Source organism: Oncorhynchus nerka, linkage group LG17 (genome assembly GCF_034236695.1).
Source record: "Oncorhynchus nerka isolate Pitt River linkage group LG17, Oner_Uvic_2.0, whole genome shotgun sequence".
NCBI lineage: Eukaryota > Metazoa > Chordata > Actinopteri > Salmoniformes > Salmonidae > Oncorhynchus > Oncorhynchus nerka.
The window spans coordinates 23357668-23383635 of NC_088412.1; the positions used below are offsets into that span (position 1 = coordinate 23357668).

Below are 25968 nucleotides of genomic sequence, written 5' to 3' on the forward strand. Positions count from 1 at the left end.
GACCAGAGGTGGACCTGCCAAAGCCTGGTCATTATCAGTAGGTGTAATAACACTCAGCTCCATGTCTTAAACAAGGCAGTGAAACAGATTAAACAGAGAGAAACTGATAAGGCACTGCCATACTGTGTTGGATCTTGTCTAGCCATCTTGTCTCGAGTACCACAATGGAAATAAGTCCCAGACTTTGAGTTATCCTCGATTTTATTTATGTGCATGTATGGCTTTTTCAAGTTTTATGTTTTCTTGTTTTTTTTTAAATGGTCAAATTAATAACCTAAACAAAACGGAGTCACAGACAGTATGAAACAGACAGAGAGACAGATGTGTGTTTACTCAGGAACACATATGTCTGGGAAGGAACACACTTCCACAGCGGTGGGTGAGTGACAGTGATTAGGAGAGATCTCCCTGTGGGTCCCACATGGCACCACACATCACTGCTCTACTCAGGAAGCTAATGTCTCACTCGCCTCATGCCTCTATAGCACCATTTGTATCTGGTTCTAACATGTCCTTTGTCCACATCCTGATTGTGCCCACATTTTCAGACAGGTGTAGATGATTAAAAGATGCATTAAACTGATTGTGGTATATAAATCTCACTGATCATCCCCAAAGCTAACACCTCATTTGGCCGCCTTTGCTTCCAGTTCTCTGCTGCCAGTGACTGGAACAAATTGCAAAAATCGTTGGAGACTTTTATTTCCCTCACCAACTTTAAACATCAACTATCTGAGCAGCTAACCGATCGCTGCAGCTGTACCTAGTCCATCTGTAAATAGTCCACCCAATCTACCTACCTCATCCCCATACTGTTTTTGTTTTATTTACTTTTCTGCTCTTTTGCACACCAGTATCTCTACACACCAGTATCTCTACTCATCATCTGCTCATTTATCACTCCAGTGTTGATCTGCTAAATTGTAATTATTCGCTCCTATGGCCTATTTATTGCCTACCTCCTCATGCCTTTTGCACACACTGTATATAGACTTTCTTTTTTCTACTGTGTCATTGACTTGTTTATTGTGTTATTGGCTTGTTTATTGTTTACTCCATGTGTAACTGTGTTGTCTGTGTCACACTGCTTTGCTTTATCTTTGCCAGGTCGCAGTTGCAAATGAGAACGTGTTCTCAACTAGCCTACCTGGTTAAATAACGGTGAAATAAAAAATTGTGATCAGGTCTTCCTGACCACCTCCTGTAAGATATTCAGACACATTGTGTAGACGGATCTGGACAGTGAAACCATTTAAATCATCATTATCCCTCCCTCAAATCATGTCTTAAAATAAATACATTATTTTGAAAGAATATCTGGACAAAGGACGCATGTAAGTGTAACCGATGTGAAATGGATAGCCAGGGTACACACTAATAGCTTTACAAATCGGTGATGTCACTCGCTCTGAGACCTTGAAGTAGTTGTTCCCCTTGCTCTGCAAGGGCCGTGGCTTTTATGGAGCGATTGGTAATGATACTTCGAGGGTGGCTGTTGTCAATGTGTGCAGAGGGTCCCTGGTTTGAGCCCAGGTAGGGGCGAGGAGAGGGCTATACTGTTACATAAGCACTAGGTATAAACCAGGCTTGTCTCTATGTTGGTCCACTACAGAGTTGGCTCAAAATGCCCTAATAACACTAGTGGGTAATTTCAGAGGAGGCTGGTGGGAGGAGCTATAGGAGGACAGGCTCATTGTATTGGCTGGAATGGATTATTGGATCGGTACTACATGTTTGACTCTTCCATTCCAGGCATTACAATAAGCCTGTCCTCCAATAGCTCCTCCCACCAGCCTCACTGATTATCGGCCTAGATGTATTAATTTAATCAAAATAGGGCACAAAATAACATGTTTTTGTTTGGACACAATCGGAATAGTAAATCATATATTATGGTCTTTCTGGTGTATTATTGACCATTCTCTACTTTTTTTAAATGACCAAGTCATTACAAGGGTTTTAGATCATTCCAGTAATAGTAATTGCTACACAATACATGTTTTATAACAGACTGCCTGTAAATTTTATTCTTCTTCATCTGACCAGCAGAGTGATGTCTCCTGAGTGGCGCAGTGGTCAAAGGCACTGCATCTCTGTGCTAGAGGCATCACTACAGACCCTTGTTTGATTCCAGGCTGTATCACAACCGGCTGTGATTGGGAGTCCCATAGGGCGGTGCACAATTGGCCCAGCATCGTCCAGGCTAGGCCGTCATTATAAATAAGAATTTGTTCTTAACTGACTTGCCTAGTTAAATAAACATTTCAAAAAGTCAACCCAGGTTCTTAAAGGAACAATCCACCTAAAAACCCAAATTCCTATGATTACAGTGTTAAATAACAAATATGTGAGAACAATATTTTTGTTGACAAATTACTCATTTTGTCGTTATAACAAGGTTAGTAGCAACATGTGAAAATCGTTGTGGAAATCTGTTGCAGATCAAGTCGACTACAAAACCCACTGGCTAGTTAGCTAGGTATCTACTAGTCAGCAAACGTAGCTACACACAATAATACCAACGTCAATATCAGCATGCGAAGTAGCTAGCTACCTGTAAAATCACATAAAGAAACTGCAATTTACGAGTCTACAATCTCAACCATGTTCAACTTGCAGTTCCTCTCAGTCTACCTCAGAGCCCAGGGTGAAGATGTTGCTATGGTAACAACGGCCCTTTCACACAGACACACAAGGCGTGTTGGGTTTAGGGTTGCCAGGTCTAGCTAAATTCTCCAGCGAATGACTACACAAAACCCGATCAAAAGGCCTGAAAACTATGACCTTATTTTTTTTGCAGCAAGAGGGGAGTTGTCACATGTTTTTTGGAAATGTCATATTAGCTAGCTAGTTCGGTTTTGTTTTTATTTGAAGGCCTGTACAAGCTTTTTTTCTAATATATATATTTTATTAACAACAAATCAATACATAAAGCACATGAGGGAACACAAGCATACATATATTACAAACAATGGACAATCGACCTTGGGGGTACAATATCACATTACAATTATGCAAGGACCTTATGGGACATATATCACACACCCTCTCCTCCCACGGGGGAACCTCGGCCTACTCCTCCTTGGCGTACAACTCTCCCTCCCTCACACCGGCCCCTTACGTTATGCCCGCCACGCCGCCCGTCATCCCACACTACGGGCCGCCCCATACCCAGATCCAGCATTCCCCGCCCCACACCCCCCAGTCCCCCATCCAGGCCCTACTGCCCCCCCTGCACCCCCATCACCCCCCCACGGAACAACACATGCTGTGAACCAGTGATGGAAGGAAAGAGAGATTTGAGAGCGAGATGGAAAGAGTTTGAGATTTAGAGGTATGAGGGAGCGGTGAGAGAAGATTGTAAGTGGACGAGATTTTGAAGGGGTGGTGAGAAGTATGGAGGGAATGAGAGGAGAGTGGGCTTGAGAGAGGGAAAGCGAACGAGAAGATGAGGGGGTGAGTGAGATGCAGTACATATAGGGGAAAACTGTTGGGAGAGGGGGTTATCAACCCCCATTTGCATTTTAAAGATATACGCACACACACACACTACGCACGAAGGGGTGGGAAAGAGAAACTTTTGAGCCACTAGTACAACATGTGTCTTCCCGTACCACTGTAGTCTATTGACTCTTCTCCCGCTACCATTTCTTCTGCCCCCTTCTCCACTGCCTTAGAGAGTACCTCCCATTTCCCCATCCAACACACACAAACACCACGTGTATATGTCCCTCCCCAACCATAAGGGACCTCAGAACTGCTGACTGTAGCCAGGCAGGATATCTGTGGGGGAAGTGTGGGAGGACATTGAACTATATGGACCTCCTAGCTGGACTCTAAAACCACTGCCCAGTGTCCCACTTTCCTCGCCCTCACTGCGATGCGGCTGTGGTTTGCCAGCGACTGCCCTGTCCTCCCAGGTTGATCCTGGGTCCAGAGGTGAAAGCACCAATTTGTAAGTCGCTCTGGATAAGAGCGTCTGCTAAATGACTTAAATGTAAATGTAATATATACTTACAATTCTAACAGCTTTTTTGTTAGTAGAGCATTTAACCCTCTTAAAATACAGTTCAATTTCTTTTTCTTACGAAAATGTGGTTTTCTGTTTGTAAATTTACATTTGTGTTATGAAATTTGGCCAAAAGAATTATGAAATTAATTACATAATGTTTCAGCTTATTTCTATTGTATGTAAAGAATCCAAACAGTACATCTCTCCACAATAGTGTAAAATCTTCAGAAATGTGTTCAATATAAACCTACTGATGTCTTGCCACAGTTTCCTTACATGAATACAATGCCAAAAAAGATGAAACACTGTTTCTGGGTGGTCATCACAAAAGGAGCCATTTGAGTTGATGTTTTCCTTAAACTTCTTCATATAGTGGTTGGCAGGATAATATTTATGAATAATTTTAAAGGAAACTTCCTTAATTTTGTTAACAAGTAGGTATGTGTGTGGAAACATCCAAACTTTTTTTTCTCCAACAGATATGATCAATAAATCCATTCCAATAAGGCATGACATAAGGTATAGATATAACATCCTGCTGAAACAAGGTTCGTATCGCTCTGTTGTTGAATGGACCAAAAGAGAAACAAATCTTTCCTACTGATGAGTCAATAGAAGGTAGGCTCTGAGGGTCAGGTCTTGACACGTTCCTGAATAACATAGCAACACCTGAGGGAATGGCATCTAAAACAATTACAAAATCTTTAGGTGTTACAGGGACCTTGTAAAGTGATAAGAATTCCTTATAACTGAGTAAAAGACCCTCTGCATTTACCAGTTGGCTCACCAATAGGATATTATTTCGGAACCAATATTCTAAAAACAAAGAAGTATTTTTATACAATATATCCCGATTATTCCATATATAATATCTGTGTGGAGAAAAATTGTGTTTATAAATTAAGGACCATGACAAGAAAACCTGCCGATGAAAAGCAGAAAGTTTCACTGGAATATTGTCAATATTATAATTGCAAAACAACATGAAGTTATGGCCACCAAAAGTAGAGAAGACATGATGAGGAATAAAATTCCAGATAGAAGTGTGTCTTCTTAGGAATTGTTTTATCCAATTGATCTTAAAAAGTATTGTTTAAAGTAGTAAAGTCCAGAAAATTCAGTCCACCATTCTCATACATGTTCATTACAACAGTTTTCCTAATGTAATGGGTACGGTTTCTCCAAAGAAAGTTGAAAAGCATCTGGTCTATCTCCTTGCTTATTTTACTTTCAAGATATAAAGATAGAGCACCATATGTTAGTCTAGAGATACCTTCGGCCTTGGTTATTAGGACTCTTCCTTTTAAAGATAAGTCCCTCTGTAGCCATTGATTTCGCTTCTTCTGGGGGTTTTTAATAAGAGGGTTCAAATTTAGTAAGCCTCTAGACTTCTGATCCTTTGTAATGGTTATGCCTAAATATGTAAGTTCTTCTTTTACTGGAATACCATAATATGAAGGTGTCAAACAATCTTTGACAGCTATGAGTTCACATTTATTAATGTTAAGATATAGACCAGACGCTTTGGAAAAGGATTGTAATCACATTGATCGATATGGGAATTTGGTTAGCGTCTTTCAGAAAAAGTGTAGTATCATCAGCCAGCTGGCTTATAATAATTTATTTACCAGCTATGGAAATACCTTGTACAGGACTATTATTTAAAGAATTTGCAAGAAGTTGGGTGATTAATAAAAACAGGTACGGAGAAATAGGACAACCTTGCCTAATTCCTCTCTTTAACTCAAATCTAGGTGAGGTGCCATATTTCAATTTGATAGAGCTGTTAGCATTTGTATAGAGAGTCTTAATAGCCTTACAGAAAAAATCCCCAAAGCCAAGTCTCTCAAGGGAGTGGAAGAGAAACTGATGCTCTACTGTGTCAAATGCTTTATAAAAATCTAAAAATAATATGAAACTATCCTCAGTTATTAGGTCTGAGCATTCAAGTATGTTTAATACTAGTCTGACATTGTTAGAAATATTCCTCATAAAGCCAGACTGTGTTTCATCAATGATTGCATCCAGGACTTCTTTAATTATTTTTGCAAGTAGTAAGGCTAATATCTTATAGTCATTATTATTGTGTTAGTAGTGTTATTATATTAGTGTTATTAACCCCTGACTCATTGTAGGAGGGAGAACATTGTTTTTAATACTCTCTAAAAATACTTCAAATAGGAAGGGAGCTACTTGTTCAGAAAATAATTTGTAAAATTCTGATGTAATTCCATCAACACCTGGTGATGTATTGTTCTTTAGATGTTTGATAGACTATAATCTCTTCAACTTTGATGGGTTCATCACACTGTTTAGATTCTATATCACTGATAGAGTGAACATTATTCAGTGAGTTAAAAAACATATTTGTGGATTCCTGACAGTACGTAGAGCTATACAATTTTCTGTAAAAATTGCTACATTATTTAGCGATTAATTTTTGGTCATCTGTAATAACACCATCAATGTTTAGTGTTATTTTTAGAGTGAAATTTCTCAAGTCTAAAGAAATCGGATGAATTCTGTTCTCCCTCTTCAATCCATTTTTTCCTAGATCTAATAAAGGCTCCTTCTGCTTTTAATTTATATATATTATCCAGTTTATTTTGTAACTCAATTAGTTCCATCTTCTCCTCCCCCGAGAGGTCAGCTGGGGACCTCTGAGAAAGGGAAGTTATCTTAATGATCACCTTTTCCTTCTCAGCTATTCTGGTCTTAGCAAGATTACTACCATATTTTCTAAGGTATTTGGACACCTCAAATTGAAAGAGCTCCCAGTTCTTGCAATAAGATTTTTCTTCACAAGCTCTTTCCCAAAAGTGTGAGAGCAGATCTTTAACCTCAAATGTAACTATATCATTATTTAATAATGAGCTATTTAGCTTCCAGTAGGATGCTCTACCAAGGTTAATATCAGGGGTAAATATTTTGATATCAATGTAAATGGCCCTATGGTCTGTGAGGGGAGTAGTACAAATATTTGTAGTAACACACTCACTATCAATACATTTGGATATAAGCCAAAAATCTATTCTGGATTGTCTGGAACCTGTTTTGTTACTCCAAGTGAATGATCTGTCGGCCTGAAACCTCTCTCTCCATATATCAGTAAGATCAAACTTTTCCATAAAAAGTATTAAACCCAAATTCTGATTGGTTGGCCTACCTGGGGGCCATCTATCAGTTGAATTATCTATAGTAATGTTAAAGTCCCCTCCTATCAATAATAACGAATTAGGAAATTTAGATAACCAATGAAGTATATGTTTCTCTATAGATTCAAGCAACTCATCATTCTCATGTTTGGTGTTGTACCCATAGAAGTTTACAGTAATGAGCGTAATGTCATTGTAACTGATCATTCTCATGTTTGGTGTTGTACCCGTAGAAGTTTACAGTAATGAGCGTAATGTCATTGTAACTGATCACAAGACAAATGAAGTGACCAAAGGGGTCACATTCCGAGTGTAGAATATTACCACCAAAAGGTATTTTTCATTGTAGTGACACCAGCGGAGTGTTCAGATCCATGGGAAAGCCAAATATCATTGCCCCACTGTGACCTCCAGAAGTTGGCATCAGCCGAAATTGAGTGAGACTTGAAAAAAGCAAAAATCTATTCGAAATGGTTTAGCAAATAGAAATAAAGCCTTGCGCTTCACATTGTTTTGTAACCCCCTAGCACTAAGAGAAACTATAGACAAAGACAAAACAAAGATTATATAAAAGTATAAATTGTAGTAGGATGAGTCAGACGTAGGATCGGTGAAAGTAAACGATAAGGAACCGAGATCTGCACCATTTAAGTCAATTTAAAGTGAAAATAGCTTATTCCATAACCTTTCAGCTAGACGTTATCTGGCTTTGAAATTCAACTCAACTGGAAATTATGTTCAAGACCAAACCAATGGTTCTTGTAGTAAGAGAGACTAAAAACCCTCTTTAGTGTAATCAGGAACTATTCTGAGAAATAAAATAACAAATAATAATTTAAATAAAAGGGTACCTACTATTTTAAGTGCATATGAAAGCTGATCATACAATAATTGAATAATTTATTTTACATATAAACGTTCCTAAGACCTTTTTTGGAAATAAGTATTAATAACTAAATAGAGCAATAACCGTTTAAAGTCAGAGCAGACCTGTATGCCCTTTAAAACAGTTTCTTAGTTACTGAATACATAAAAAGAAATACAGCTTTCAATCTTCTTCGTAAGTTTGTAAACAAAATAGGTCTTCTGGTCAGACAAGAACAAACAAATAAATTGAAATACCTGAGTATTCCTGAAAAATAGTCACCTGATGCTTGTCAGGTAAACAACATAAGGAAAATGAGAATACCATGGCTGAAACCATCAACCTGTTCCTTCTGGTGAGATTTTAGGGAGGAATATGGATTTCTGAACCGTTGATGAAGCCTCGTCCTCTGACGAAGTAAGCAGCCTTTCCCTCATTTCGTGCTGTCTTGACCGTTGGCCACAACTTGTTCCTTCTTTCTATGTCCTCTGGGCTGAGATGCTCAGCGAAACACATACCATGGCTCTGAAGGAAGGCGTTCTTCCTCGCAGCTTTCCAGACAACATCCCTGTAGAATCTGGCAGTGAAGAGGATGATGATACCCCTTGGTCTTGAATCGTTTTGCTGTTGCTTCTTGCCGAGGCGATGCACAACTTCGATGGTATCACCAACTCTGTTCTTCTCTGCAGGCAAAACTTCTTGGCAGATACGGATAGCCTCTCCTCGCACATCTTCATTCTCCACTTCTGGCAAGCCGTAGAGTCTCAGGTTCCATCTTCATTCTCCACTTCTGGCAAGCCGTAGAGTCTCAGGTTCCATCTTCATTCTCCACTTCTGGCAAGCCGTAGAGTCTCAGGTTCCATCTTCATTCTCCACTTCTGGAAAGCCGTAGAGTCTCAGGTTCCATCTTCATTCTCCACTTCTGGAAAGTCTCAGGTTCCATCTTCATTCTCCACTTCTGGCAAGCCGTAGAGTCTCAGGTTCCATCTTCATTCTCCACTTCTGGCAAGCCGTAGAGTCTCAGGTTCCATCTTCATTGTCCACCTCTGACAAGCCGTAGAGTCTCAGGTTCCATTTTCTTGTGTATTGTTCCAGATCAGTGAGACGTCTATGGTAGACATTGTTATTCTTTTCCACCCTTTTTTCAACTTTTGCCACTTTCGTTTTCACATCCTTGATTTCACCACATGCAAACTCCACAGTCTTTTTCAAGCCTTCACACCTACCATTTTCTCAATTGCATCACCCCTGGAGTTGATGAGTAAGGAGAGGGTAGCCACGATGTCAGAGTTCATGTTGTTGTTTTTTTTGGAGAGTAGAGGTTTGCACGGAGTAACCGGTAAAGAGGGGAATTCGTCATCTTCAACAGCATTCAAAAGCATGATATTATCCATAGGCCAAGCATTTTTATGGCAGTTGTCTATAAGCACGTTTCTCTCTTGTTGATTAGCAATAGAACGGCTAACTTCTTCCTTTCTTTTTTTAATCACGACTTTGCATGGACATGCCAAAATAAATTATCCAATTATTATTCCAGTCACAGGAAAGGTCTTATATCTTGAACAAATAAAAAATAGTAATGACTGTAAACTTTTTTTTCTTTCACAATCTTTCTGAAGTTTGGTACGGAGCTCGGTAAAAAAACGTCTGTTCAAGCCGCCATCTTGGCACCTCCCCGAGTGAACATAATTGTACACTCACAAAGCCGACTAAAAACGACGATTGAGGGGCTTACGTTGCAAAGTTCCCTTGCTTGGCGAATCATTTGGCTCACCTCCCAAGATGGCAAACGGGATTCTCCCAAGGGCATAAGGCGAGGGTAAGTGTACGAGGGTGTGTCTTTTAAGTGTTTGGACCGTAGAGTGTGGCTGCATTCCAAACACTTAAAAGACACACCCTCTCCCCTCAGTCCTCAAATTAAGTGGACACTTCTGATGACGTACCATGACGTTTGACAAGTTTACACTTGCAAGGGAGGAAGGAATTCATTTTAAATGGACCGCCTTTGTCCGGAAATTCATCACTCGTTCGGCCCGCAACGTTTGTGTTCTCAGCCACAGGTAGCTTGTCGGTGCTTTATATGCGCTACAGTCAATTATGATTGCATTTCATATCTTGTCTCGAAGACCACGCATCCGCAGACAGACGAATATTAGCCATCCTACTATATCAGGTAATCTAAAATTACAATGTATAAGTATGATGTCGGGGAACGTTATGTGCGGCGCAAGTTAACGTTTCCAAAAGCTAACCAAACAAAAACATCATTACGTGTTTGAGCCATCATGTGCATTAGTAGCACAATTTCTAACTTATTTACATTTGTTTTTACTTACGCTTGAATGTTGACTTCTCCATATTAAATGTTGGTTTTAAGTTTTGGTGGTCTTTTCTTAGCGGATGTCCAATCATCGTGAATTGAATTATGGGGCGTTTCAGGCCAGGAGTGAACATAATTGTACACTCGCAAAGCTGACTAAAAACGGGGACTGAGGGGCTTACGTTGCCAACTTCCCTTGCTTGGCTAATCATTTGGACCAACGACAAAGATGGCCACGGTGATTCCCTTAAGGGCATAAGGCGAGGGTAAGTGGAGGAGGGTGTGTCATTTATGAGTTTGAAACGCAGCCTGAGGGTGACTTCCAGGGAATGGGGAGGGGATCAATAAACCCATCAATTTTGGGTGAAACACACCTGACTTGAATTATGCCATTCATGTTTTACTTAAGAAATAAGGCCCGAGCAGGTGTGGTATATGGCCAATATACCACAGCTAAGAGTTGTTCTTAGGCACGAAGAAATGCTATTATAAACTGTTTACCAAAATAATTAGAGCAGCAAAAATAACTGGTTTGTCACACCTGTGGCATACTTAAGTGATAATGCCAAAGAAGCCGGTGTTTGGAGTATATATAGGCACAGGTGTTAACTTTAACTCCTATATGTACATATTACCTGGACTAACCTGTGCCCCCACACATTGACTCTGTACCAGTACCCCCTGTATATAGCCTCCACATTGACTCTGTACCAGTACCCCCTGTATATAGCCTCCACATTGACTCTGTACCAGTACCCTCTGTATATAGCCTCCACATTGACTCTGTACCAGTACCCCCTGTATATAGCCTCCACATTGACTCTGTACCAGTACCCCCTGTATATAGCCTCCACATTGACTCTGTACCAGTAACCCCTGTATATAGCCTCCACATTGACTCTGTACCGGTACCACCTGTATATAGCCTCCACATTGACTCTGTACCCCTGTATATAGCCCCTCTGTATATAGCCTCCACATTGACTCTGTACCGGTACCCCCTGTATATAGCCTCCACATTGACTCTGTACCCACATACCCCCCCCTGTATATAGCCTCCACATTGACTCTGTACCGGTACCCCTGTATATAGCCTCCACATTGACTCTGTACCGTATATAGCCTCCACCCCTGTATATAGCCTCCACATTGACTCTGTACCGGTACCCCCTGTATATAGCCTCCACATTGACTCTGTACCGGTACCCCTGTATATAGCCTCCACATTGACTCTGTACCGGTACCCCCTGTATATAGCCTCCACATTGACTCTGTACCGGTACCCCCTGTATATAGCCTCCACATTGACTCTGTACCGGTACCCCCTGTATATAGCCTCCACATTGACTCTGTACCGGTACCCCCTGTATATAGCCTCCACATTGACTCTGTACCGGTACCCCTGTATATAGCCTCCACATTGACTCTGTACCGGTACCCCCTGTATATAGCCTCCACATTGACTCTGTACCGGTACCCCCTGTATATAGCCTCCACATTGACTCTGTACCGGTACCCCCTGTATATAGCCTTGCTACTGTTATTTTTCCGCTGCTCTTTAGTAATTTATTTTTATTGAAAAAATGTACGTAACACTTATTTTTCTTAAAACTGCATTGTTGGTTAAGGGCTTGTAAGTAAGCATTTCACTGTTAGGTCTACACCTGTTTTTATTCAGAGCATGTGACAAGTAACATTTGATTTATGAGATTAAACTTCGCTCTGAAGCCGGCAACGTTGCTGGCTCAGTCAAAGTGATTATCGGAGTGTCTAATTAGTCCCTACCTACACCCTCCATAATTTTCACTCCCCCAGTTTTGGGGCACTTGTTCATAGGGCGGAGAACGTGCAAATGGAGGGCCGACACACACCTCTCTGGCCCTGCCTCCCACTCACTCAATCAGCAACAGCCTGCCTCACTGCCTGATAGTCAGCAGCAGCAGGTCACAGTGAAAATAATAATAGCATTTTTTTTTATTATGAGAAATGTCATGGCTGACGCAGTGCAATTTAGAAGTACCCCAAAAACCAAATCAAAGTTTATTTGTCACGTGTGCCGAATGCTTACTTACAGGCTCTAACCATTTGTGTGAAAAAAAGGTGTGTGTGTGTGTTTGTGTGTAGGTAGGTAAAGAAATAAAACAATAGTAAAAAAGACATTTGAAAAAAAGAGTAGCAAGGCTATCTATATACAGACACCTGTTAGTCAGGCTTATTGAGGTAGTATGTACATGTAGGTATCGTTAAAGTGACTGTACATATATGATGAACAGAGAGTAGTAGAAGCGTAAAAAGAGGGGTTGGCAGGTGGTGGGACACAATGCAGATAGCCTGGTTAGCCAATGTGTGGGAGCACTGGTTGGTTGGGCCAATTTAGGTAGTATGTACATGAATGTATAGTTAAAGTGACTGTGTAATCAATACATTTTCACCCGTGACATTGTTTTCAAGTAGCCCAACTGCTAGAAAACTATGGTCATGGCAACCCTGATTGCATAATGGTACTTGATGGAAAAACTGAAATGAATAATTTGGTACACTGTTTAGATTGAGCACATCTACGCGAGATATATATTTTGTCATGACGAAAGAAGCGTATGGAACTGTTCTCGACCAAGGGGATATCAAGCCTTTTGTGGCTGGGGACCGCTTTTGTGATAGCAAATTCATCAGGGACCCCTCATAATCAGAACACAACTCGAGTGCGTTCTGTTAGCCTATAAGGAGTTTTACTATGACGTCTGAAATCCATGGCTGGACAAACCAGGTCTCGGGCTCGGGGAGAGAACATTTGAAAAGCATGCCTCTTGGCACTTTTCAAGCTAATTTCCTGCTATTCTACACATTTTGCCATGAGGCAAAGAGAAAATATTGCAGTTTTAAAGCTTAAATTACAGTGCATTTATGTTTTAAAAAATAATTAAACATTGGGGGAATAGTATTGAGTTGAAAAGTGGATAATTAGGAGTACTGTGGATGCACATATCCCTGTGAGCCAGGCCCATGTTGCCCAGGGTTAAAGACATACATTGTAGATTAATAATATTACATTGTTTTGTATTACTAGAGGTCGACCAATTTAGATTTTTCAACACCGATACCGATTACTGGAGGACCAAAAAAAAGCCGATACCGATTTAATCGGCCGTTTTTGAAATATATTTGTAATAATGACAATTACAACAATAGTGAATGGACACTTATTTTAACTTAATATAATACATCAATAAAATCAATTCAGCCTCAAATAAATAATGAAACATGTTCAATTTGGTTTAAATAATGCAAAAACAAAGTGCTGGAGAAGAAAGTAAAATTGCAATATGTGCCATGTAAAAAAGCTAAAGTTCCTTGCTCAGAACATGAGAACATATGAAAGCTGGTGGTTCCTTTTAATGTGAGTCTTCAATATTCCCAGGTAAGAAGTTTTAGGTTGTAGTTATTATAGGAATTATAGGACTATTTCCCTCTATACCATTTGTATTTCATTAACCTTTGACTATTGGATGTTCTTCTAGGCACTTTAGTATTGCCAGTGTAACAGTATAGCTTCTGTCCCTCTCCTCGCCCCTACCTGGGCTCGAAACAGGAACACAACGACAACAGCCACCCTCGAAGCAGCATTACCCATGCAGAGCAAGGGGAACAACCACTCCAAGTCTCAGAGCGCTAACTAGCGTGCACCCCGCTAACTAGCTAGCCATTTCACATCGGTTACACCAGCCTAATCTCGGGAGTTGATAGGCTTGAAGTCATAAACAGCGCGATGCTTGAAGCACAGCGAAGAGCTGCTGGCAAAACGCAGAAAGTGCTGTTTGAATGAATGCTTACAAGGCTGCTGGTGCCTACCATCGTTCAGTCAGACTGCTCTATCAAATCATAGACTTAGTTATAACATAATAACACACATAAATACAAGCCTTAGGTCATTAATATGGTCGAATCTGGAAACTATCATCTCAAAAACAAGATGTTTATTCTTTCAGTGAAATGCGGAACCGTTCCATATTTTATCTAACGGGTGGCATCCATAAGTCTAAATATTCCTGTTACATTGCACAACCTTCAATGGTATGTCATAATTACGTAAAATTCTGACAAATTAGGTGGCCCAAACTGCATATACACTGACTCTGTGTGCAATGAACGCAAGAGAATTGACACAATTTCACCTGGTTAATATTGCCTGCTAACCTGGATTTCTTTTAGCTAAATATGCAGGTTTAAAAATGTATACTTCTGTGTATTGGTTTTAAGAAAGGCATTGATGTTTATGGTTAGGTACACATTGGAGCAACGATACGCACCGCATCGATTATATGCAACGCAGGACACGCTAGATAAACTAGTAATATCATCAACCATGTGTAGTTAACTAGTGATTATGATTGATTGTTTTTTATAAGATAAGTTTAATGCTAGCTAGCAACTTACATTGGCTTACAGCATTCGCATAACAGGTAGGCTCCTCGTGGAGTGCAATGTAATCAGGTGGTTATAGAGCATTGGACTAGTTAACTGTAAGGTTGCAAGATTGAATCCCCCGAGCTGACAAGGTAAACATCTGTCGTTCTGCCCCTGAACGAGGCAGTTAACCCACCATTCCTAGGCCGTCATTGAAAATAAGAATGTGTTCTTAACTGACTTGCCTAGTTAAATAAAGATTTAAATAAAGGTGTAAAAAAAAAATCGGCCAAATCGGTGTCCAAAAATACAGATTTCTGATTGTTAGGAAAACTTGAAATCGGCCCTAATTATTTGGCCATTCCGATTAATCGGTCGACCTCTAATTATTACACACTTTAAAAACATATTCCACAGATCCCTTGGCCAAACGTAGTTTAATCAGTTAGTAATATTCATTAAAAAATGCAATGTATAATAAAATATTTAAAAAACGTATAAAAATATATATATATTTTGAGATCTGGCCGCGGACCCCACTTTGAGAACCCCTGTTCTAGACAAGTATGCCCATACCATCTATTGGCTGATTTGGCGATCTGGAGTGCAGGTAACTGTTTTATATTTACATTTTAGTAATTTAGCAGACGCTCTTATCCAGAGCAATTTACAGTAGTGAGCGCATACATTTTTTTAAGCGTTATGAAATGTGATATTGTCTTATCCCCGATCTCCAGTGATTAGAACCTTATAGGTTTGACAAGTTCCTACACAATTTCCTGATTTCATAGACGGACCACTTAGAAGTTAAATCATGGTGAAAATAGTTATTTTACACACTCATAGAACATACACTATCCTCAAACTGACAGGAGTTTCATGTTTCACTTCTGGAGGTGGATTATCCTTTTAACCCTGCGTGGTTCAGCTGTGCTCTCAGCATCACTAATCACAGCTTTCAGAACCACAGAAATACAGGGAGCTGACGTTCTCTACAATAACTGAATAAACAATCCCTACTACTGTACCTCTATTCTGTCTCCACCAGGATCCGTCTCTGTCTGCATCAGACCTATGATCCTATCCCCAGATGGCTCCCTACTAGCACGGCTCCTCTCTCAATCCATCCCTCCTTTAAACCTCTACCTCCTCCCACTTCTCCCCCTCCACTTCTCTCCCTCCACTCTCCCCCTCTTTCAATCTCATCCTCCTCCTTGCATCCCCTCTCTCCTCCACATGACAGGTTCATATCACCAGGGCTGTCAATCAGCAGGCCATTGGTGAGAGAGGCCATGTTGACTGACAGACACGCTCACACTACAGAGAGACTGGGAGGAGGGAGAGCGGATGGATCGGTACAAGGGATGAGGTAGTGTTGAGTGAGAGCAATTGGAGGGAGGAGAAAGGGTGGGTTTGTGTATGTACATGTGAGAGAGAAAGAGAGAGAGATGAATCAGGAGTAAAAGCGAGCAAGAGAGGAAGTAGCAGAATAATACCCTTTATAGACAGAACGCCACTACAGCAACAACTGATAACCTTTTAAGACAATTTAAAAAAGTGCAGCATCAGAAGCATCTGTACCTTTTCAGACAGTAGAATTCTGCTCCGGCATAGAATGTTCTGTATTGTTTCCCTGACGACAATAAACGTTCCTGATTGCTGTGTTGTTTTTATGCTGTTTTTTATGGAGGGGAAGCTAGATGTGTTTTCTTTCTACTAAAAGTCACAGTATTTAATGAATTTTAACAAAAACATTTAGGAGAGTGGTCTGCGCGCAGGCAGCAGACAGGCAGGTTACGAGCAGGCATCTCAAGATTATTATTTACAGTTCGCCTAATGATTGATGTTTGTCCCACTTTAGAAGTGGCATTCCTTTATAGACAAGTAAAATGCCCATTTTAGTGGCGCTTCAAATTTCCAGAGAAGGTTCCGTGTCAGCATTTCAAAAGCTGTTGTATTTGTACCCTTACAGACAAACAAACATGCCGTAGCCGAGGTGCTTTCAAGGTGCCACATTTCATATGTCTGAAAAGGGTATCATAGTGTGAGAGAGACACAGAGATAGAGAGGGAGATTGTGAGACGTCATGTAGAGGGAACTGAGGGGCATTTTGGATAATAAAGATAGCATCTGTGCTCATCAGAGCTCTAAGGAGACACCAGCCAAGGCTGCAGATTCCTCCCTCCCTGCACTAGACTAGCAAACAGCAATGACAGCCATACTGCCTCCCTCCCACACACAACACAATATCTCCCCTTTTAAATGGTCTTCCTGTAGCTCATCACACTCATACATACCGCATAGATAAAGCCGAAAGTGTGTGTGTGATGCAGTCTGTTCTGTCTGATAAAGCCCAGAAAGTCACCTTGAATCATATCTGTGATAAACAACTTGTCTTTCAACCTCTGTCCCACCCTCACTCTCAGTGGGAAGAAGCTAACTTCCTGCAATTCTACACATTTCATTTTGCCAGAGAGATAATTTGTAGTTCTATAGCTAATCTCATGCTATTCTATACCTTTTGCCATGGGGCAGAGAGTGAATGTTGCTGTTCTATAGCTAATCTAATGCTATTCTACACATTTTGCCATGCAGCTGATGGAAAACCAGGGGGCCCCCAACACCCCAGGGGCTGCGGGGGGTTGTGCTATGCCAGTGCTCTCACTCACACACACACTGATGGGAACAGGAGAATATTGGGCTATGGATTTGTGTTGGTCGTGGGATAGGGAAAATAAATTGTGTTGGGGTGGGATAGGGTTAGTGTTGGGTTCACTGACAGTACAATACCATATTAGTATTAGCCAGAGGGCTATCCTGCCTCTCGCTCTCACCTGGAAAATACTGGCTCCATATGGCGTCCTCCATGCATTCAGCAGATTGTCCTTCCCTGTGCTCACAAACCACTTGCCTGAAACACACACACTTCAGAGTTAGCTGATGTATCCAACCACTATACATCTCATTAGCATAATTATGCAAGTTAGGAGAGTGTCAGTCAGAGTTCTGAGCTTGTACATACCACAGGAGGCAAACTTGAGGGAGAGCACACAGCTCTCATGGAGGTGCAGCTGGTACTTGTCTGGTTTGGAGACATGCAGCACTTCTACATTACTGCTCTCCATGCCCACTGCCAGCCACTCTCCTGTAGGACAGTAGCCCAAAGAAAAGATCTGGAGGGAGGGAGAGGATGAGAGAGAGAGGAAAAGCTCATTACACGACTGAACGGAGCTCATCTGACAAAGATTATCATCTGCATCATCATGGAGATATGATACAACAGAGAGGAGCAGAGTGACTGGTCTGAAATAGAGGCTGATAGGTACACTATCATATTAAGGTGAAGTCTTCTCAGAAAGACAGTCCTGAGTTGGTCATACCTAGCGTTAGCTAGTCACAACGTCTCAGGTGTTTCATCAGTACCTGTGAGGTGAAGTCGTGCTGCTGCAGCTGTCGTCCCTCTCTCAGGTCCCAGCAGCGTACTGTGTTGTCCAGCCCCCCCGTCCACAGTTTGGTCCCATCGTTGGAGATGTCAATACAGCTGGCCCCGTCAGTGTGGCCCTGGAACTGCCTGGGGAGCACAGAGATACAATCAACATCAACCCAGAGCCATTCAGATGTGATCCATAGTCATCTAGCCCGCTGCTCTGCTCTCTTCCCCTCTACCCTTCTCCCCGCCTCTCCACTCTCCTGCCCTACCCTCTCACTCTACTCTTATGCACTCTCCTCCCCCTCTACCCTCCCAGACCCCAATGTCCCCCCCACCTCTCTACCCCTCCTAACCTGCTATTTATCCCCCTCTCATCATCACCCCCTTCTCCTTTCCTCTCCTTACCTGACCAGGGTCTGGTTGTGCAGGTCCCAGACTACAATGTTTCCCCCCTCCTAGCCTCATCTTCCTCTTTATCCCCCGCTCGTTCTCCTCTCCTTACCTAACCAGGGTCTGGTTGTGCAGGTCCCAGACTACAATGTTTCCGTCGCTGCAGCAGGAGAAGCAGACCTTGTTGTCGGGGGAAATGGCCAGAGCGTAGCAGGCCGGGGCAGAAGACGTCAACTCCGCCTTGATGCGGGGAGTGGGTGTGGCCAAGTCCCAGATTGACAGTGTGCTGGCCTCGCCTCCAACGATGAGTGTCCGCCCATCAGGGAGAATCTTACATGAGCGGATGTAGTTATCCCTGTTCTGATTGGTGGAAAGAGAGAACATATGTATTGAACAGCTAAAACAATCAATATGATTGGTTAAGCCTTTTAAAGTTTGTGTCCACTCACCAGACAGTCGAGCTGGGCCATGGCACTCTTGCTGCCAGGCTGGCTGATGTCCCACACCTTGACACACCCCTTGCCGCCGGTGTAGACGTGGCGTGTGGAGGTGCTGATGGTAACGGCACACACCACCTCTCCATGGTTCAGAGTGTGGATCTGCCGGGCGTGCCGCGGGATGCCCGGGCCCAGCAGGGCGTCTGGAGGGAAAGGCACCGGCTGCATCTGTCCATCCGCACTTACATGGAAAGAGTAGGCACTGGTGAGAGAGAGGAGGTAAACAGAGGGAGGGAAGTAGGAGAAAATGGAACGAGTGCAATCCACTGAAATAGAAATCTGTATATTATTACAAACAGCAAAAGCGTTGAAGACTGTCAACACTGCAATGGGAATGGCAATTGAGAAATATTCACCCAAACCTTGCTAACTGTTTTTACACAATAGCCATTGGCAGAATGCAAAATAGAAGATTGTGTTACAGGGGCCAGAGTAAGAGTGCTATTTCCAATGGCCAATCAGTTAGGGCCGGGACAATACCAGTATTGAGAACGTTAGTATCGTGGGCAAGGGAATAAAACACAACGCGGATTGAACTTCTTTAGGAAACAGACCTAATGATGGAAACAAACATCAATATGTTGTCATCAAAAGTCACATTTATTTATTTTCCAAGCTATAATAACACACAATATTTTACATAAAGCAGGTTTTTAAAGGACCAAAGAGTTTGGTTTGCTTCATATTTCCATTTTTGACATGAAAACAAAATATTGCGATACTGGTATCGTCCCGGCCCTACAATCAATAGCATAGCGACGATAAGGTTGTTGTGTAATTTTATATCTAACTTGGGAGAGCTTGCTGCTTGCCCCAGCTAAAACAACAACAACGACAGTTCTCTATGTTTGGATGGAGGAGAGGAGCGACATACGGTTTTCCCCCAGAGGATCCACCAGGCAGTGAGGAGGACAGCCCTGGGGCCCTGAGGTGGGACCGAGACTCATATGCCACCTGGAGAGCCTAGGAGGAGGACCAAAGACATGAGGAGGATTACTGAAATAATACTCCGCTGTTGTAACAGTTCAATCTCAGTAAATCCTAATCTTATCAAATTCAGTGAAATCTTGACAATTCATCCAACATAGGCTTTCAAACCAGTTACTAACCACAGAAAACATTGTTAAAACAGAATACGGCTGTACGTTTTGTTTTAAACCAGTGATGCATATCTTCCATGCTTCAGGCCCACAGTGTTTAGACTTGATTTGTTTCCTTATAATTAGTAATTGATTCACACCCGGGCAACCAGGTGGGTGCACTAACTGGCCAATTTGGGACATAATTGATCAATTAAGTGCCAGGAAGAGACAAAGACGACAGACAATGCAGCCCTTGAGGTCTGGAGTTGTGGACACCTGTTTTAAACAGAGAGGTGAGTGAGGTGTGCTAAAGAACTCACCAAGGGGCTGCGGGTGTAGGTGCTGGTGGCAGCGCTGATCTGGGGCGAGAAGCCTCCGGGACTGGCTAGCTCCCCATTGACGCCTGCGTGGGACACCCCCCCAAATTGAGCCGGGTACAAACTGGGGGGCACAGACAGAGGACTGCGGAGAGCTAGGGGGGGGGGGGGTGAAGAGAGGGTGGATGAGAACATCCATCACTGAGGACCACCGAGGTCAGACAGGTGGGGTCTACGGAGAGTTGTGTTGGTGATATCTTATACTATAACCCGTCTTTATTGCTTTTAGCTGATCAACTGTACCACAGGAGAACATTATCACAGTAGGGAGCAGTGGTGAGTTATAATGGTATTATGAGCAGATTAAAAGTATAATTATGGTATTACATGGCTATATGATCACAATAGATTAATAGGATGGTATAGCAGGGGTATAATAACGGGCACAGACAAGAAGGTATGAAAGACAGACAAGACAGACAGGTGTGTGACTCACCCAGGGGGTCAGCGGAGGAGGCAGCCCTGCTGACCAGGCGGAGGCAGGACGTACTGGGGCCGGGGGTAAGAGCCTCATGGTTTGACGGGGACGGGGTGCTTGACTTAGACAATGAAGACCCAGACTTCTCCACCTAAAGAGAGGTAACGAGATACAGTCATGATACACCTTCATACAGATAAGTAAGGGATAGTACTCTCATTTGCTGATGTTGGGCACAATGTTAATGCTTGACAACGAATGTACAATACCTGTGCTGGGTCCTTGGCCTTGCCCGGTGTGGGGCTGCATGGTAGGGGGGAGGACGGGACCTCTCCGGGGCTCCTGGGGGACCCTGGTAACTCCTTCCTCAGGGTGGGGGCCCGGTCCAGACCGTTCCCGTGGGGGGAGTGAGGGGGCTGCCCGCGGGAGATGTGGGTTCCTGTGTACATAGACCGATAAGGGACTCCAGGTCACCCCAAAACTACACAAGACCGTAGCTTCACATTAGCTGTCAAAAATCTCTAAAAATGTAACATTATAGACATTATAGATCACGATAGTGTCCGTATGGATTTAAGCACAAGTGTGTATGAGGCCTGTACGGTACTGTAAGTCAAACCCAGCAAACTGTCTAGCTCCCTGCCACAGCCACCCCAATAAAACCATTCCCATCTTCTCCCAGTGTGCTGCAGTCAGCACATCTCCTGTAGCTGTATCTGAGCAGAACACACATCCACAAACTGTACCACAACAATCACCAGAGACATCCCCTCTCACACACTCAATAAGAACATCTGTCAAATTCTCAAATTGTTCTCTATGCAAAAATCACACAAGAGACTTTCCCGCTTTTGTCCAAATGCAGAAAGCTTGGATAAAACATATATTTCGGTACACTGCATTAATTATTTAAACAATTTAAAATATTCTGAGGGCATAAACAAAGGAAACACACTGCTGCTATCTGATGAGAGGAGGGGTGTCTGTGCATGTGTGTTCCAGAGCTGTGTTCAACAGGGAGAGACTTTACTCACTAGGAAAGGAGAGAACAGCAGCTCCTCATAATTCAGAGTGATTGGTGTCCTCATTGTGAAATTATCAATTTTACCCTCTACATTTAAAAATGACCAAATACACTGATTGTTTAAAGCAAAACTACCAAAACTATTGCTGATGGTAAACCTGAACAATCAATTATATTGTAAGACTTAGCAGGTAGGCTATAGCCAGATGACAGTTGTGTCTCCGGTAGCAGCGCATAGATGTCAATAACCTAGCCAATGACATAGGTTGTCACTCAACTAATAAAACATAACAACACGCAAGCCATTTTAGTATTTGAATGCTGAAGGTGCCACACAGATTTGCAAGATCATGAACAGGCAGTCTACTTCGCGTTTGTCAGCACGCGAAGCTGGGCACAGTACACAGTTTGACTAGGCTACTGATACTGCCTGGAGTTGTACAGCATGCAAACTGATCAGTGACTCAACACTTTCACTTACACTGAAGGAGAGAGGATGCATCAGTTGTCACAAAAGATAAGGTCTTTTCAGAAGATAGAAAAAATGTTCTTTTTTTTGTGACAAAATGTTTATTTGATCATTTTTTTATTTGGGGAGGGCTACAGGTACACGACACAAACTCATACAATCTCATACTCTGTTTGCATTTTCCTGTTGGCTGATGCTCAAAAAGAAAAAAACATCCCAAAAAAGGTACAGAAATATAAAGTATTGATCATTTTGATCATATCATAGAATCAAAAAGTAACAATAAACCCTGGTTTGCAAAGGAAAATAAAAACAAAAATCAGTCTCCACGCCCAACATCTCGCTGTGGATCATTCTAATGATTGAACTTCTAGTGGTAACTGTATCCACTGGTGAATTGAGAGAGAGTGAGGTGATTTCCATCTAATAGCCAACATCTGTTTTGCAGCAGTGCTGCCTGCCAGCAGTAATTGTCTCTGATTAATTAGGAGATTCAAGAAACTATCATCGTTAAGTAACATAGTACAGTGCATTCAGAAAGTATTCAGACCCCATCCCCTTTACCACATTTTGTTACGTTACAGCCTTCTTCTGAAAGGGATTCAATTCATTGTTTTCCTCATTCATCTACACACAATACCCCATAATGACAAAGCAAAAACAGCTTTTTAGAAATGTTTGCAAATGTATAAAAAAAGAAATACCTTATTTACATAAGTATTCAGACCCTTTGCTATGAGACTCAATTGAGCTCAGGTGCATCCTGTTTCCATTGATCATCCTTGAGATGTTTCTACAACTTGATTGGAGTCCACCTGTGGTAAATTCAATTGATTGGACATGATTTATAAAGGCACACACCTGTCTATATAAGGTCCCACAGTTGACAGTGCATGTCAGAGCAAAAACCAAGCAATGAGATCAAAGGAATTGTCCATGGAGCTCCAAGACAGGATTGTGTCGAGGTAAAGATCTCGGGAAGGGTACCAAAACATTTCTGCAGCCTTGAAGGTTCCCAAGAACACAGTGGCCTCTATCATTCTTAAATGGAAGAAGTTTGGAACCACCAAGACTCTTTCTAGAGCTGCCTGTCTGGCCAAACTGAGCATTCGGGGGAGAAGGCACTTGGTCAGGGAAGTGACCAAGAAGCCGATGGTCACTCTGACAGAGCTCCAGAGTTCCTCTGTGGAGATGGGATAACCTTCCAGAAGGACAACCATCTCTGCAGCACTCCACCAATCAGGCCTTTATGGTAGAGTGGCCAGATGGAAGCCACTCCTCAGTTAAAGGCACATGACAGCCCGCTTGGAGTTTGCCAAAAGGCACCTAAAGGACTCTCAGACCATGAGAAACAAGATTATCTGGTCTGATGAAACCAAGATTGAACTCTTTGGCCTGAATGACAAGCGCCACGTCTGGAGGAAACCTGGCACCATCCCTACGTTAAAGCATGGTGATGGCAGCATCATGCTGTGGGGATGCTTTTCAGCGGCAGAGAATGGGACACTAGTCAGATGAACGGAGCAAAGTACAGAGAGATCCTTGATGAAAACCTGCTCCAGAGCGCTCAGGACCTCAGAATGTGGTGATGGTTCACCTTTCAACAGGACAACGACCCTAAGCACACAGCCAAGACAACACAGGAGTGACTTTGGGACAAGTCAAATGTGCTTTTTTCTATGTCATTATGGGGTATTTTGTGTAGACTGATGAGGAGAAATAACAATTTAATCAATTTTAGAATAAGGCTGTAATGTAACAAAATGTGGAAAAAATTAAGAGGTCTGAATACTTTCCAAATGCACTGTACATGCAAAGCATTGAATATTTACATGAATGTACTTTGAAAGGAATTTTGTAACTTTGTCCCAGAAGCATTTAACTGCAGTGCCTACCTGATTTAGGGGAAACAGTGAACAGTGAGTTGGGAGTTGGGGCCAATTTCTTCGTAAAATATGTCCTTGGTGTTAAATACATTCTGTGAACAAACTTAAAGTTTATAAATTGATGGTTCAGATTACTGGATGCCATGGTCACGTTTCCATATTCTGTTCCAATAAAGGGTTGTTCAGATTCACTTAGATCTAACCCATACTTTTTAACGGCTTGCCCAGAATATGAGCTTTCCAAAAGTTGTTTATAGACATCAGTCCTTTTTGGAGCCCAGATCATTTATTTATATTTCACATAATTGGATGGTTTGGTAGTTGGGTTTCCCAAGGGACACCATAGGACAGCATTGCTGACCTAAGTTGTAAATATAGAAAAAAGAAGTTTCCTGTTAATGTTTATTTATATTTCAGTCTTGGAATGTTTTCAAACCATTACTATCCATGATATCAACAAGGGTACGGATTACACATTTGAACCATTGGGTGGATGCAAAAGGCCGCCCTCATATTGCAAGGTATTATTGTGAAATATTGGAGTATGGGCATGCTATTTTGATATCAAGTTACATTGTTTTAAAATGTCGTGCAAAATAGAGATTGTGTGAGCAATAGTAGGACCAAAGCGTAGTTTACATTGTTTAAACAGACGGATTTTGATGGGGATTTTTGTTTTATGTTATTTGATTTCCGCGGAGCCACGGAAATTGTAGGAGAAGGGTTAAGAGGTATATCAGGGAAGACCACCTCTTCCAAGGCAATAGGAGACACCATTTTTCTCTATATACTCAGTCAGGGAACGTAAGAATAATGTCTAAACTAATTTAGGATGGGGCAAAATGCTAGTGCCTGGAAATACAATTTCAACTTTGGTACAGATAGTCCTCCTACTTCTTTCCCTCTTAATTTAATCTGGGATCACTTACATTGCTTTGTTCATTTTATAAAATCCCACTATGGATTTTATCCCAAAAGCCAGAAGGGGAGACATGGGAAGAATTGAATGACAAAAATCCAGCCATGGCCATTTTTCATTCTGCCAACACATATTCTGCTGGTTAAAGCAACATGGATGTTAGTCCATCTACTGAGGTTGGATTTAATTGATTTGAACATTCTGTTTAAGTTTCTAGCAATGGTTTTATATAAGGAAGAAAATCTATTACACCCAAATATTTAAAATGGGAAATGATTGGGATTCCAAAAGCAGAGATGGAGTCCTCCGTCTGGGTCTTGAGAGGAAGTAAGGCAGATTTGGGTCGATTAATTTAATAACTTGAGATGAAGCTGAATTTATCGATGATCTTCAATGCATTTGGGAGTGATTGAGATATAATGTCTAGATATAGTAAAATATTGTCCACGTATAATGAGATGAAGTGATCAGGGAAATTGGTAAACAAATATCAAAGGAGAAATCAGATCACCTTGTCTATTGCTTATTGTGATTCTGAATGATCAGAGCAGATATTGCCTATAATATCTACGGCTGAGGAATTGGCATATTTAGTGTTTTAAGCATATTAATGAAATTGGAGGCCAGTTCCCATTTGTTTGAAGACAGACCAGAGATATGACCATTCTAGTCTATCAAAAAGCTTTTTCTGCAACAGGAGATAAAACAGCCCAAGGTTCT

General features: G+C 41.8%; 1 pseudogene; it reads right to left on the reverse strand.

The window, feature by feature from the left end:
• The window catches only part of LOC115144914 (transducin-like enhancer protein 4), a 97359-nt pseudogene that overhangs the window by 3145 nt on the left and 68246 nt on the right, over positions 1-25968 (reverse strand).